Below are 6,000 nucleotides of genomic sequence, written 5' to 3'. Positions count from 1 at the left end.
GTGTAAACTTGAGGGACTGTTTTTGAAATTGAGGCGAAGTTGAGAGGCCGGTTGTAATGTGAACACAAAGTCAAAACTACACTCAAATATAACCAAAACTACAACATTTGTAACCACTTTTAGTATATAAGGTTAAAATAATTAATAATAATTAATAATTAATAACAAATCTTTTTAATTTTAATAATTTATAAAAACCTTACAGTCATTTAACATAAGGGTGTTCAAAATTAGGGATGAGATCGGTACAGGTACCGTATCGTACCTCTAACGACCCGCCAAAATCGCTATTGACGCGGTACGTTATCTACGGTCCCACAGCGAGGTTTCGACCTCTATATGATACGTTTTGATAAAACATTGCATTCATTTAAAAAAAAACATACTTTCTATACATAGAAAGTTTACCAAAATATAGACATATCCCAAATATATATGACAACTTATACAAAATGACTAAATCATCAATTTATTTAATAACAGATTATAACATTAATATTTGAATGCAATGTCTTTTTGAAAATATGGCATAAAAGACTCCATGCAGCACCTTGAGCAAATAGCAAGCAAACAGCGGAAGCACTTTTGAAAGACCTGAGAATTAAACATGCTAAAAGTGTCAACCAAAAGGTTGGTGAGTTCATAGGTTTATCGTAACAACCGTTATCAATAGTTGCAATAGACCACAAGATTTCATAATCATAAACATAATACACTCGCAAGTGTATGTAAAGCATTCTAAGTAGTTGAGCACTTGGTAACCATACTTAACATTTAATCAACGTCGCATATTCCCTTTATTATGAAATCTCACTACACCGTACCAAGTGTAGTTACCGAAACGAAGTACTGTGCAACCGTTGAATAATGGTCGTCCAGTCCGGTTGGGGTTGTCAGGCCCGATAGATCTATCAACAGGATTCGCGTTTACAATACCCATGTAAATAGTAGTTACCAAGCTACAGGGAAGTATGCCAGTGGTACAACTCAACGTAGAATATATTTTTAAGTACTTGTGTCTATTTTGTAAACATTTATAAAAGCAGCGCATGTATTCTCAGCCCAAAAATATATATTGCAAAAACAATTAAAAAGGGAGCAAATGAAACTCACATTTGTAGCCCAATAAACAATTCACGTAGATGTAACCAATACTCGGAATGCAAGTAACCGTAGACCTCATCCTAAAGAATATATGTTGGTTAATAAATGTCTAACAAGCTAGGTCAGGTCATAGGGTTCGTATAGTCCTATTGCTCAAGTCCGACTCATAAATTTATCAAAATTTAGCAAAAGTCAACAAAAGTCAACGCAAGTCAAAGTAAGTCAAATGTAAGTCAAACGCAAGTCAAACACAGTCAACATGATTAACACAAGTCAACAACCGCATAAAATTACACAAGTTGATCAAGTAGTCAAACATAGGTCAAACTTAAGTTATTCATTTTTACTTAGAAAAATTTAGATTATTTACATATATGTATTTTTTAGTATTTTGCAGCTGATTGCGGGTCCCACCAAATTTGATATAATACCTTAGGTCATGACCATTGGAAAGTATGTCATCCCACCTTTCTATAGACAGTTTATTTGACAAAAATGGAGTTACGGTTTTAAAGTTATGACCTCGCGAAAACAGTCTCCCGAAACATAAAATGCTGATAAAATTTTTGTTAAGTGTTCAAAATCAGCAACGATTGCCCATTTTCTCGCTTGTTTTATATCTGTTTAAACTCAACAAAATTATACAAATAATATATCATTTTAAAGCTTGTCGCAAATACTTTCAATACCAAATAATAGTTTTTATCTAAACTTAACTGATTTCAACTTGCGAGTCCTCAAAGTAGGTCCGAGAGTCATTTTGACAATTTTGTAAAAATACTAAAATTTTCGGTTGACGATCCAAATTTGAATCCGGCTGACCTGACTTAACCAAATTTTTATCACAGCTCAAAAATGATATTTTAGATGTGTTGGTGACTTTGGTTTTCCAAAATTATGCATATGGGTCAATTTATGCACGTTTGACCCGAATGAGTCATAAAACTTTCTTTAAACCAAATTTGACCCAAACTCATTTTTAAAGCACCAAAACTTGCAAACATACTTAAATCAATATACGGGATGTGTTACATACCTTTGGTTCTCAAAATTTCGCATATGGGTCAAAGTAGGCTCGTATGGCCCAAATAGGTCATAAACACCCATTTTGACCAAAACATGCCACAACTTATTTTTTAAACACCACAACCTTTAAACTTACTTAAATCGACGTTTGGGACTTTTCTACACTGACCGTTACCCATTTTGACCCATTAAACCCATTTGGTCAAACAAAGTCAATTGCACATATTATTTAGCTTAAATAATGTAGTCAACTTCCAGAATTTTTATAAAAATAAGTACAGGTCCATTTGACTTGAAATATGCGCCAAAATCTCCGAAATTTAGTCGACTATAACATATCCGAAGCACAACCTCTAACCCTAAACAGAAAGCTCGCAGTGACTAAAAACGTACCAGGCTTTAATGCTGAATCGTTTCGGTACTCATGTATAAACTTTGAAAAATCATATCAAATCCAAAAAGTATCCAAATGACGCGTTTCTGGAGTCTAAACTTATTAATTTTTCGATACGCACGCAACCGTGAACCCAGAATTCTGAGAACAGGTCGCACGCATCCCAATGAAACTGTTCTGTCCGGTTTTAAATAATATAAAATTCTAACTTTGATTTGGCCATAGATTTTGACTCTTTTATCGGAATTGGACAATATCTAAATGAAAACCAAATGTTTTTTTTTCGCAAGCAATACAACTATATACCTCTCCGGACCTGAATATATAGCATACTTTCCCAGATTCACAGTTTCAATTACGAATTTTTAAACCGAAATAAATTTTTAAGCATCAAAATCACAAACCTTTAATTAACCATAACGAGGGCTATACATATCCGATTAACATGAATCTTAAGTCTATCTTGGGTGTTTTTCAATTATCTATACATCTAATATCAGTTCACAAACTTAATCATAAAGCATTCATCTCAGAAAATTCGGATTCATAGCAAGATCACATGAAAACTTCAATTTAACATATCGGGAGCATACGATAACGAAATCAATTGATTCTTGAGCCTAAAATTAGTAGTTTTTTAATAGTAATCCATCTACATACTTATATTTACAGATAACAAAGTCAAAATTTCAGAAACATGGCAAAACAATTCGGATTTCATGTAATATCATGTTAAACTTCAATTAATCATACCGGAAGCAATTCTAAACGAAATCAAGTGATTCTTGAGCCTAAAATTAATAGTTTTTTACAAGGATTTCATTTATAAGTATTTCATAAACTGAAAATATCATGTTCATATCAGTAGCATACCATTCAAATTCGTGATTCATCAACAAGTCAACAAATGATCAAATTAACGAACAATATCATGCATACATACAAGGACTTGAGCACTAGACACTATATCTACCATAATATGTAACAAAAATATGAAAACTAGAAAATTAGAGTTTTTAAAACTTACACAAATCAAGAAATTGTTGGTATGGCTGAGTAGAGCTCTTCGAGAGGAGTCCGAATATGTAAACGATTTTATGATCAAGTGATTTCTTGAAGGTGTTTATAAGGAAAGAAGATCGATGATGATGATAAATAGTAATGGGTATTTTAAGGAGAGAGTCTATGTACGTGTGTGTTAGATGAAATGAATTAGGTTTAATAATATAGATGGGATAAAGAGTCACGGGTGATAAATCTATCTCAATTATTGATATCACGGACGTAATAATGTGAAGTCACAGGTATAATAATTAAACACGGGTATTACTATGTAATCACGGGTTATAATTAAATTTTTATCCGATATCTAAAACCCAATGTATTTTATTTTAATATGATTCAATAATTGGTAAATTTTTATATTTATAAAATACATTTACATATATATTGTTCGAAACCTTTTAAATTCTAGACATCGTACCTAGTTGGTGTTTTTCATAAATACTTATTTAATATATTTTTAAACTAAATAATATATGTCTTTTATTGAAAATATAAGTGTTTAAAATAATTCCCCGAGTTTAATTTAAGAGTATACTAATTAATTAAAATGATTTTAGAACTCAATTATTGTAAAATATAATATTTATATTAAGTACTCATACGTTTCGTTCTCTGGAAAAAAATTATTTTATTTTATTATTATTTTATTTATTTATTATTTTTTTCTGGTTACACTAATTGTAGTGTTTTATTTAACACCTATAAAACTTATGTAATAATATATATATATTTTAAAAAAAAAAATTTAGCGTTGAAAAACGTTGAATTTAACAGACAGTTGTTAAGTTTTTAACGGAAAAAGTCGGGTTGTTACATTACCTAACCCTTAAAGAAAATTTCGTCCCGAAATTTTGGTTGGTGTGATTAAACGGCGTTTAGGAAACAAGTGAGGATAGATTGTTCATCTTGACGTAGTAAGATCGAGCATCTTGTAGTTAAGTATGAAAGTTGGGTAAAACGGAATCATGTTCCTTTAATGACGAATACCTTCGGATGAACTGTTCGGAGTACAAGTATGATATGACAAATACGAAAAATCATATGTGACTTCAAATGATGTCACATATAGAGTCTTAGTATATTCAGATGTCAGCAGAGAAAATAAAGGAGTCATGTAACATGATACATGGTAAGGGTAAGATTGATCAAACTTTACCACCATCACGTTCCATTAGAACTTCCGCATGACTTACTGTAATATAATCACGCGATCAACTGTCATCATATTGCACTAACTCATGCTTCTATTCCAACATTACTCCAGAATATTTATGGATATAAAACTCAAGTGTCATTTTCCAGAATTTATAAATCAAAATGATTTCAAAAAAAAAAAAAAAGGTGCACTAAAAATAGTACGAGAATATAATATTATAATTGATAATATTGAAAGGGAACGTCATAAGAATGTCTTGGAAATATGAAGAATCTTTGTACGTCGAAAATGATGCCTTTCGGTTCACAAATCGAGATGTTCAGAATTTCTTAATCGAAGCACATAAGCACATAATATATCACAAATGATAACTCACGTAGGAATGTCGGGAATTTCGAAAGTCCTGAATGACGCTTCCTGGCTTCACTAATCGGGGCGTTAAAATGAACTCGTATGAGCAGGAAAAGTCTTGAAATCGAAAGGAGAAATACTTTCACCGATAGTAGTAATAATGTTATATTAAAGTCAGAATATGCACATAATCACATATAAGTATAACGACACGGTTCTAGACTAGATCACTAATGTATCCTAATGGTCCAGGTCAGACACACTAATGCATCTAATTCCCTAGAACCACCGCTCTGATACCATCTCTAACGACCCGCCAAAATCGCTATTGACGCGGTACGTTATCTACGGTCCCACAGCGAGGTTTCGACCTCTATATGATACGTTTTGATAAAACATTGCATTCATTTAAAAAAAAACATACTTTCTATACATAGAAAGTTTACCAAAATATAGACATATCCCAAATATATATGACAACTTATACAAAATGACTAAATCATCAATTTATTTAATAACAGATTATAACATTAATATTTGAATGCAATGTCTTTTTGAAAATATGGCATAAAAGACTCCATGCAGCACCTTGAGCAAATAGCAAGCAAACAGCGGAAACACTTTTGAAAGACCTGAGAATTAAACATGCTAAAAGTGTCAACCAAAAGGTTGGTGAGTTCATAGGTTTATCGTAACAACCATTATCAATAGTTTCAATAGACCACAAGATTTCATAATCATAAACATAATACACTCGCAAGTGTATGTAAAGCATTCTAAGTAGTTGAGCACTTGGTAACCATACTTAACATTTAATCAACGTCGCATATTCCCTTTATTATGAAATCTCACTACACCGTACCAAGTGTAGTTACCGAAACGAAGTACTGTGCAACCGTTGAAT

Source organism: Rutidosis leptorrhynchoides, chromosome 1 (assembly GCF_046630445.1).
Source record: "Rutidosis leptorrhynchoides isolate AG116_Rl617_1_P2 chromosome 1, CSIRO_AGI_Rlap_v1, whole genome shotgun sequence".
NCBI lineage: Eukaryota > Viridiplantae > Streptophyta > Magnoliopsida > Asterales > Asteraceae > Rutidosis > Rutidosis leptorrhynchoides.
The sequence above is the reverse complement of the archived record's forward strand: the minus strand, read 5'-3'. Positions refer to the sequence as shown.